Source organism: Salmo salar, chromosome 04, assembly GCF_965601325.2.
Source record: "Salmo salar chromosome 04, fSalSal1, whole genome shotgun sequence".
NCBI lineage: Eukaryota > Metazoa > Chordata > Actinopteri > Salmoniformes > Salmonidae > Salmo > Salmo salar.
Window position 1 is genome coordinate 17,919,510 of NC_138294.1, and position 10,903 is coordinate 17,930,412.

Genomic DNA, 10,903 nt, shown 5'->3' on the forward strand with positions numbered 1-10,903 from the left:
AGAGCAACTACTTCAAGGTCTCAGAGCGAGTGACGTCACCGATTGAAACGCTATTAGTGCGCACCCTGTTAATAACTAGCTAGCCATTTCACGGTTACACTGGCTCCCTCGACATTGCAGTTCTATAATCAATCATAAATTATTTTTTTTTACCTTTACTAGGCAAGTCAGTTAAGAACAAATTCTTATTTTCAATGACGGCCTAGGAACAGTGGGTTAACTGCCTTGTTCAGGTGCAGAACGACAGACTTTTACCTTGTCAGCTCAACGCGCTAACCACTAGATTACCTGCTGCCCCGCCCCGCCCCAGCATCAATATCAACAATAAGAGTCAAATAAAAAAATGACAAGTAATAGAAGAGGTAATACACATAGTAATATGGATGAGTTGTATGATCTTCCCCACCAGCAAGATTGGTATCCTGGTTAAACCAGACTGAATGCTGAACTCACCAGTGAAGTGAAATAATTGACAATGGTGAGTGCAGCGTTCAGTGTGATTTAACAAGGCTACAAGATTGTGGACACATTATTGAATTAACTGTGAGGAATGCTTGACACTGGGAGCATGTCAATACATGAATCAGGGTTGTGTTCATTAGGCACCACACAGAAGAAAACAGACAAGCTACCTGGAGTTCTCCAATAAGATACACTCCTTTTTGTATTCCGTTGTAAAACGTTTTCTGTTGCATGCCCTAATGAACACAATCCAGGTGTCAGGTGTGCGTACTGGTAGCGGAGTCAGGTGCAGGAGAGCAGAGAGTTGTGAACAGGCGCACACTTTATTGAGGCAGGAGAAACCAACGCGCAAAACGCAAAACGCGCAAAACAGTCACAATAAATGTATGTTTAACAATAAACATCTTCGTGAACAACACGGTATAAGCAAACCAGTCTGGCGCGTCAACAATTAACACGTAACACAAACAATTTCACACAAAGACATGAGGGGGAACAGAGGAATAAATACATGCAGTGTGATTAGGGAATGAAAACCAGGTGTGCAGGGAACAAGACAAAACAAATGGATCAATGAAAAATGGAGCGGCGATGGCTAGAAAGCAGGTGACGTCGACCGCCGAACGCCGCCCGAACAAGGAGAGGTGCCGACTTCGGCGGAAGTCATGACACCAGGTGCCATTTTACCTTGGAAACTCTAGGCAAGTCCCAACATCTTCTGTAATCTCCTACAGAAATCTCTCTCCAGGCATTCCTGGAACTCATCGTCACAGTCATCTTTGTCACAGTTACAAGTGGCATAGCAACAGTTGTGCTGGTTACAGAACTTGGTCAAGGATGGGTTGTCGATGTCAACTTGTAGAGTAGACAAAGGAGATGGCCATTAGATCAATGCTCACAAATATTCAATGCAATATGTAATATGACAGGTGTAATCAAATCAAATCAAATTTTATTTCTCACATGCACCGAAAACAACAGGTGTTGTTAACTTACAAGCCCTTAACCAACAATGCAGTCTTAAGAAAATAGAGTTAAGAAAATATTTACTAAAGTAAAAAGAAAAAAAGAAGTAACACAATAAATAACAATAATGAGGCTATATACAAGGGTACTGAATCAATGTGTAGGGGTAAAGTGACTATGCATAGATAATAAACAGTGAGTACCAGCAGTGTAAAAACAAAGGGGGGGGGGGGGTGTCAATGCAAATAGTCTGGGTGGCCATTTGATTAATTGTTCAGCAGTTTTATGGCTTAGGGGTAGAAGCTGTTAAGGAGAATTTTGGACCTAGACTTGGCGTACCGGTACTGCTTGCCGTGCGGTAGCAGAGAGAACAGTTTATTACTTGGGTGACTGGAGTCTTTGACAATTTTTAGGGCCTTCCTCTAACACCGCCTAGTACAGTATATAGTTCCTGGATGGCAGGAAGCTTGGCCCCAGTGATGTACTGGGCTGTACACACTACTCTCTGTAGCGCCTTATGGTCGGATGCCAAGCAGTTGCCATACCAGGCGGTGATGCAACCAGTCAGGATGCTCTCGATGGTGCAGCTGTAAAACTTTTTGAGGATCTGGGGACCCATGCCAACTCTTTTCAGTCTCCTGAGAGGGAAAAGGCGTTGTCGTGCCCTCTTCACAACTTTCTTGGTGTGTTTGGACCATGATAGTTTGTTGGTGATGTGGACACCAAGTAACTTGAAACTCTCGATCAGCTCCACTACAGCCCAGTCAATTTGAATGGGGGTGTGTTCGGCCCTCCTTTTCCTGTAGTCTATGATCATCTCCTTTGTCTTGCTCACATTGAGGGAGAAGTTGTGGTCCTGGCACCACACTGCCAGGTCTCTGACTTCCTCCCTATAGGCTGTCTCATCGTTGTCTGTGATCAGGCCTACCACCGTTGTGTCGTCAGCAAACTCAATGATGTTGTTGGATTCGTGCCTGGCCATGCAGTCATGGGTGAACAAGGAGTACAGGAGGGGACTAAGAACGCACCCCTGAGGGGCCCCCGTGTTGAGGATCAGCGAGGCAGATGTGTCGTTGCCTACCCTTACCACCTGGGGGCGGCCCATCAGGCAGTCCAGGATCCAGTTGAAGAGGGAGGTGTTTAGTCCCAGGGTCCCCAGATAACGTTCCAATAAAGAGTAGTCTTCATTCCCTCTTCAAGTAGCCTTCAAGTTGTAGACCTCACCAGACACCCCATCAGGGGGAGTTGTATGATCTTCCCCACCAGCAAGATTGTTAGACTGGTTAAACCAGACTGAATGCTGAACTCACCAGTGAAGTGAAATAATTGACAATGGTGAGCGCAGAATTCAGTATGATTTAACCAGGCTACAAGATGGTGGACACATTATTGAATTAACTGTGACGAATGCTTGAGTCAAGTCCTGCTCTGTGTTCAACACTGGGAGCATGTCAATACATGAATCAGGGTGGTGTTCATTAGGCATCACATGGAAGAAAACAGACTGAAACAGGCAGGAACAACAATAAGAAACACTCATTGTCGTGTTCTGTTGTAAAACGTTTTCTGTTGCATGCCCTAATAAACACAACCCAGGTGCCATCTTACCTTGGACACTCTGGGCCAGTCCCAACATCTTCTGTCATCTCCTACAGATGGTCTCCAGGCATTCCTGGAACTCATCGTCACAGTCGTGTTTATCACAGTTACAGGTGTCATAGAAACGGTGGTGCTGGTTACAGCACTTGGTCAAGGACGGGATGCCGATGTCAAACTGTAGAGTAGACAAAAGAGTTGGCCATTAGTTCAATGCTCACAAATATTCATTGCAATATATAATATGACAGGTCTTACAACATTCCTATAAATAGTAGTCTTCATTCTCTACGTTCTTGACCTCATCTGAATCTGGTAATGAATGGTGTGGCTGTTGAACAAGTAGAGGACACTAAATTACTTGGTGTTTGTCAAGACTTCCACCGAAGTCGGTTCCTCTCCTTGTTTGGGCGGCGTTCGGCAGTCGATGTCACCGGTCTTCTAGCCATCGCCGATCCACCTTTCATTTTCCATTTGTTTTGTCTTCTTTTCCCACACACCTGGTTTACATTCCCTCATTACTTGTCGTGTATTTAACCCTCTGTTCCCCCATGTCTGTGTGTGAAATTGTTTATTGTCAGGTTGGCACGCTTCCGGCTGGTGTGCGCCGGGTTTTGTTTTGTATCCGTGCTTTGTGGCAGCCGATACCCTTGTACTTGGTTGTGTGTACTTTGTGCTGCCTCCCTTGTTCTTTGGGCATTTGTTTTTGTGACGCGGTTGCGTTCTGGAGAAATATTGCCTCAGTAAAGTGCTTTGTCCACTCATCTCTGCTCTCCTGCGCCTGACATCCATGCACTAGCTACACCCACTGCTTGACAGAATTTCACACCAGAATATGGAGTCAGCAGGAGCAGGTGCCCCTGGTATAGGGGTCGAGGAGCGCGTCCTGGAGCACGCGGCGATGCTCCACCATCTCGGCGCCGCCATGGACCGCGTCGTCCAAACAGCGCCTCCACCAGCACAACAGGGGCCTCCACTACTTGCTCCCCCTGCACCCGGTTCCAGTGGGATTCGCCTCGCCCTCCCCGGGGAGTACGATGGGACGGCTGCCCGCTGCCAGGGTTTCCTGCTGCAGTTGGAGCTATACCTGGCGACCGTCCACCCGGCTCCTTCGGGCTGTGAGAGGGTGTCCGCCCTCGTCTCATGCCTCTCGGGGAAAGCCCTGGAGTGGGCCAACGCCGTGTGGGTGGAAGGAGATGCGGTGCTGGACCACTTCGAGGAGTACACCCGTCGTTTCCGGGCAGTCTTTGACCACCCGCCCGAGGTGGGTGAACGTCTCTTCCACCTGCGGCAGGGGACGAGGAGCGCCCAGGAGTTCGCTCTGGACATTCGGACCCTGGCCGCCGGAGCGGGATGGAACGACAGGGCCCTGATCGACCACTATCGCTGCAGTTTGCGCGAGGACGTCCGTCGGGAGTTGGCCTGCAGGGACACCACCCTCACCTTCGACCAGCTGGTGGACCTGTCCATTCGGCTGGATAGCCTGCTGGCTACCCGTGGACGTCCAGAGCGGGGTCTGTTGTTTCCATCCCCCAGCACCACTGCTCCAATGCCCATTGAGCTGGGAGGTGCTGCGCTCAGGGAGACCGGAGGAGGTTCCGTCACGTGCACCATCTGTGGCCGCAGAGGTCACACTGCCGGTCGGTGCCGGGTTGGTTCCTCTGGGGGTCGAGGCAGCAGGCAGGGCACTCTGGCGTCACCGCAGGTGAGCCGGCACCATTCTCACCCAGAGCCCTCTGTTGCACACATGTTTTTGTATGTTACGTTTCCTGAGTTTTCCCCGCCATAAGGCGCTCGTCAATTCAGGCGCAGCTGGGAATTTTATAGACAGATCATTCGCCCATAGTTTAGGGATCCCCATTGTTCCAGTGGCAATGCCCTTCCCAGTTCACGCCTTAGACAGTCGACCATTAGGGTCAGGGTTGATTAGGGAGGCCACCGCCCCTCTGGGCATGGTGACGCAGGGGGGTCACAAGGAGAGAATCAGTCTCTTCCTCATTGACTCTCCTGCGTTTCCCGTGGTGCTAGGTCTACCCTGGTTAGCTTGTCATGACCCCACTGTTTCATGGCAATGGAGGGCTCTCACGGGGTGGTCGCGAGAGTGCTCGGGGAGGTGTTTAGGGGTTTCCGTTGGTGCTACTACGGTGGAAAGTCCAGACCAGGTCTCCACCGTGCGCATTCCCCCCGAATATTCCGACTTGGCTCTCGCCTTCTCCAAAAAGAGGGCGACTCAATTACCACCTCATCGCCGGGGGGATTGTGCAATAAATCTCCTGGTAGACGCCACACTTCCCAGGAGTCACGTGTATCCCCTGTCACAGGCGGAGATGGCGGCTATGGAAACATATGTCTCCGAATCCCTGGGTCAGGGGTACATTCGGTCCTCTACTTCACCCACCTCCTCAAGTTTCTTTTTTGTGAAGAAGAAGGAGGGAGGCCTGCACCCGTGTATTGACTATCGAGGCCTAAACCAGATCACTGTGAGGTAGAGTTACCCGCTACATCTTATAGCCACTGCGATTGAGTCAATGCACGGGGCGCGCTTCTTTACCAAACTAGATCTCAGGAGCGCTTACAACCTGGTGTGTATCCAGGAGGAAGACGAGTGGAAGACGGCGTTTAGTACTACCTCAGGGCATTATGAGTACCTCGTCATGCCGTACGGGTTGATGAGTGCTCCATCAGTCTTCCAAGCCTTTGTAGACGAGATTTTCAGGGACCTGCACGAGCAGGGTGTAGTGGTGTATAATGATGACATTCTGATATACTCGGCTACACGCGACGAACATGTGTCCCTGGTGCGCAGGGTGCTTGGCCGACTGTTGGAGCATGACCTGTACGTCAAGGCTGAGAAATGCCTGTTCTTCCAACAGTCCGTCTCCTTCCTAGGGTAACGCATCTCCACCCCTGAGTGACCGCATTTCAGCCGTGCGTAATTGGCCGACTCCCACCACGGTAAAGGAGGTGCAGCGGTTTCTAGGGTTTGCCCATTACTACCGGAGGTTTGTCTGGGGTTTTGGTCAGGTAGCGGCTCCCATTACCTCACTGCTGAAGGGGGGACCGGTACGTTTGCAGTGGTCGGCTGAGGCGGACAAGGCTTTTGGTCACCTGAGGGCTCCATTTACCTCGGCTTCCGTGCTGGCCCATCCGGATCCCTCTTTGGCATTCATAGTGGAGGTGGACGCGTCCGAGGCTGGGATAGGAGCCGTGCTCTCTCAGCGCTCGGGTATGCCATCGAAGCTCCGCCCCTGTGCCTTCTTCTTGAGGAAGCTCGCCCGGCGGAGTGAAACTATGACGTGGGGGACCGGGAGCTGTTGGCTGTTGTCAAGGCTTTGAAGGCGTGGAGACATTGGCTTGAGGGGGCTAAACACCCTTTTCTCATCTGGACTGACCACTGCAATCTGGAGTACATCCGGGCAGCAAGGAGACTGAACCCTCGCCAGGCAAGGTGGGCCATGTTTTTCACCCGTTTTGTTTTCACCCTTTCTTACAGACCAGGTTCCCAGAATATGAAGGCAGACGCATTGCCCCAGCTGTATGACACAGAGGAGCGGCCCATGGATCCCACCCCCATACTCCCGTCCTCCTGCCTGGTGGCGCCGGTAGTGTGGGAGCTGGATGCGGACATTGAGCAGGTGCTACGTGCAGAGCCCACTCCCCTCCAGTGCCCCGCTGGGCGTCTGTACGTTCCGTCTGCTGTCCGTGACCGGCTGATCTATTGGGCCCACATGTCACCCTCCTCTGATCATCCAGGCATTGGTCGGATGGTGCGCTGTCTGAGTGGGAAGTACTGGTGGCCCACTTTGGCTAAGGATGTGAGGGTTTATGTTTCCTCCTGCTCGGTGTGCACCCAGTGTAAGGCTCCTAGGCACCTGCCCAGAGGTAAGCTACACCCCTTACCCGTTCCACAACGGCCTTGGTCGCACCTGTCGGTGGATTTCCTTACCGATCTTCCTCCCTCACAGGGTAACACCATGATCCTGGTCGTTGTGGACCGTTTATCTAAGTCCTGCCGTCTCCTCCCTCTGCCCGGTCTCCCTACGGCCCTACAGACTGTGGAGGCCTTGTTTACGCACGTCTTCCTACACTACGGGGTGCCTGAGGATATAGTGTCTGATCGGGGTCCCCACTTCACTTCGAGGGTCTGGAGGGCGTTCATGGAACATCTGGGGGTCTCGATCAGCCTTACCTCGGGTTTTCACCCCAAGAGTAACGGGCAGGTGGAGAGAGTGAACCAGGATGTGGGTAGGTTTCTGAGGTCTTATTGCCAGGACTGGCCGGGGGAGTGGGCGGCGTTCGTGCCCTGGGCAGAGATGGCCCAGAACTTGCTCCGCCACTCCTCCACTAACCTCTCCATATTCCAGAGTGTACTGGGGTACCAGCCGGTTCTGGCGCCTTGGCATCAGAGTCAGATCGATGCTCCTGTGGTGGACGACTGGTTCAGGCGCACGGAGGAGATATGGGACGCCGCTCATGTTCACCTTCAGCGGGTCGTGCTGCGCCAGAAAGCCAGCGCAGACCGTCACCGCAGTGAGGCCCCAGTGTTCGCACCGGGGGACCGGGTCTGGCTCTCGACCCGAAACCTGCCCCTCCACCTGCCCTGCCAGAAGCTGGGGCCGCAGTTTGTGGGGCCATTTAAAGTCCTGAGGAGACTGAATGAGGTTAGTTACAGGTTACAGCTCCCCCCGATTACCGTATTAACCCCTTGTTCCATGTGTCTCTCCTCAGGCCGGTGGTGGCTGGCCCGCTCCAGGAGTCTGAGGTGGGGGAGGTTCCTCCGCCCCCTCTGGACATCGAGGGGGCCTCGGCATATTCCGTTCACTCCATACTGGATTCGAGGTGTCGGGCGAGGGGCCTTTAGTACCTTGTGGAGTGGGAGGGGTACGGTCCGGAGGAGAGATGCTGGGTTCCGGTGGAGGACGTGTTGGACCCTTCAATGCTGCGGGAGTTCCACCGTCTCCGTCCGGATCGCCCTGCACCTCGCCCTCCGGGTCGTCCCCGAGGCCGGTGTCGGCGTGCTGCTGGAGCCGCACGTCAAAGGGGGTACTGTCACGACTTCCGCCGAAGTCGGTTCCTCTCCTTGTTTGGGCGGCGTTCGGCGGTCGACATCACCGGTCTTCTAGCCATCGCCGATCCACCTTTCATTTTCCATTTGTTTTGTCTTCTTTTCCCACACACCCTCTGTTCCCCCCATGTCTGTGTGTGAAATTGTTTATTGTCAGGTTGGCACGCTTCCGGCTGGTGTGCGCCGGGTTTTGTTTTGTATCCGTGCTTTGTGGCAGCCGGTACTTTGTACTTGGTTGTGTGTACTTTGTGCTGCCTCACTTGTTCTTTGGGCATTTGTTTTTGTGACACGGTTGCGTTCTGTAGAAATATTGCCTCAGTAAAGTGCTTTGTCCACTCATCTCTGCTCTCCTGCGCCTGACTCCCATGCACCAGCTACACCCACCGCTTGACAGTGTTACCTTAAATTGTAAACTGTCATGGTCAAAACATATAGATTCAATGGTTGTAAAGATGGGGAGAGGTCTGTCCGTAATAAAGAGATGCTCTGCTTTTTTGACACCACATTCCACAAAGCAAATCCTGCAGGCTCTAGTTTTATCTTATCTTGATTATTGTCCAGTCATATGGTCAAGTGCTGCAAAGAAAGACCTAGTTAAGCTGCAGCTGGCCCAGAACAGAGCAGCACGTCTTGCTCTTCATTGTAATCAGAGGGCTAATATTAATACTATGCATGCCAGTTTCTCTTGGCTAAGAATTGAGGAAAGACTGACTGCGTCTCTTCTTATTTTTTAGAAGAAACATTATTGTGTTGGAAATTCCAAATTGTTTGCATAATCAACTTACACACAGCACTGACACACACACACTTACCCCACCAGACATGCCACCAGGGGTCTTTTCACAGTCCCCAGGTCCAAAACAAATTCAAGAAAACGTACAATATTATACACAGCCATGAGTGCATGGAACTCCCTTCCATCTTATATAGTGCAAGTGAACAGAAAACCTGGTTTAAAAAAACATAATAAAGTAACACCTCACGGCACAACACCTCTCCCCCATGTAACCTACTTGTTGTGTGTATGTACTAACATGTATGTGTAACTGATAGATGCATACACACACACACACACACACACACACACACACACACACACACACACACACACACACACACACACACACACACACACACACACACACACACACACACACACACACACACACACACACACACACACACACACACAGCCTGAGGGAGAGACTTTACCATCACTGCATTCATAGTGACACATTCCATCATGTCCTCCAAGTAAGTCCAGAGCCACGTTGAGTTATTTTTTAATGTTATAGATGTATTGATGTATGTGTCAATGTTATGGATTCCATTGCGAATGGTTTTTAAAGTCATTCGCCAGTCCGGTGTTTCTGGTTCAGGTTTCTTACTACATGAATATACACAGCTCAGAAATCCACAGGAAAACAGTAAGCCCACGAGAAAAAACGAGATGCAACTATGAACGTGCACGAAGACTGTCCGTCCACCTGATGCAAGTGCTAGAAAATAGTTGCAATTGGTCGGCATGTGAATCCCAAAAGTTAAATTATCCTAACATGTAAACCGCTGTGATATATATTTTCAACAACCAAAAACAATGCATTTTCAACTGTTCGAAGTTGGTGTACCAAACCGATAGTAAAAGACGCTAAAACTACATATAAGAACAAGAAGCATAGAAATAGTGCACATAGAATATAGGCTACCGCTTCTTAGACTTGCCTTCAACGAGAATTACAGATATAGAACACATTTCTATGTGACTTTGATGTGGTTGCCCAAAAAGTTACGGGAGTACATTCCATATGTAAATTAAGTCACTTCCCTCAGTCCTTCTGCCACCATTATCTTTCATCCCTAATTCTTTGCTTGTTCACGCCCAATAACGCCCATCTCTGATTCATTTTTAGGTTATAATGGTGGCAGGACCCCCTTATGTTACACAAAAAGAAATGCATTGTATGTTCAGGTTTCAGCCCCTGTAGGTCCCCTTGCCACCATCCTCCTTTCTATGTCGTTCTGACATTGGAATGTCAGCTGTTGTATAGGTACTCATGGCCTTGGCTATTCCTGCTTGTTCGGTCTGCTTAATGTACACTTTGGCATGTTACCCTTTTCAGAATAGCAATGGCACTAGGTTTCATGTTCTATTCCTATGGCCAATGTACTTATGTCCTATCTACTTCAGCATAGCAACTATACCTATTTATATTACATTATCTCCCACAGTATCAGTGATTAGTGGTGGCGGAGTTGTCTGGTACGCGGTACCAGAACCTCAATTTTGGGGTTGAACTGCGTACCAGCTCCTATATAAAACAAGTAGAATATCGCCGGCCCAGATTCACACAGTGAGACAAAAAAAGGTTGATCAAAGCGGAATGAAAGGTAGGCATTTCTCGATTCTGCTATGTTCAAGTTTATTTGCCACTAGTCTGTGATTCTATGCGTGACAGTAGGCTAGCAGTGTTCGAGATTGTGCGGATTGAAAATGCATCAGCGTGAATGGCATGATGTGTTGTTCCAAATTGCCAAATTAGGGGTTGTAAGGTCATAAAAAGTCATGGAAATGTTTGTTAACATAGTTCATGAAGGCACACTTAAATATTATCAATCACTTAAAAATCGATATATCAGCCATCATTGGAATGACCCTTCAGTGCATGTCTATGTGTGCAGCGTATGTGCCAGTGGACCGTTGCCCGAGAAGAGAGAGCGCGACATTTTCAGCAGCGGATATAAAATAATAATTAGATAGCAATTCAAAACATAACTTGTAGCCGTTATCTCGCTAGTTAAGTATAGCTAACTATC

General features: G+C 49.9%; 1 pseudogene; it reads right to left on the reverse strand.

Annotated features, from left to right (window-relative positions):
• Positions 1–1,676: 1,676 nt before the first annotated feature.
• On the reverse strand, positions 1,677–9,666 carry LOC123742418 (uncharacterized; annotated as a pseudogene).
• Between the last annotated feature and the right edge of the window lie 1,237 nt (positions 9,667–10,903).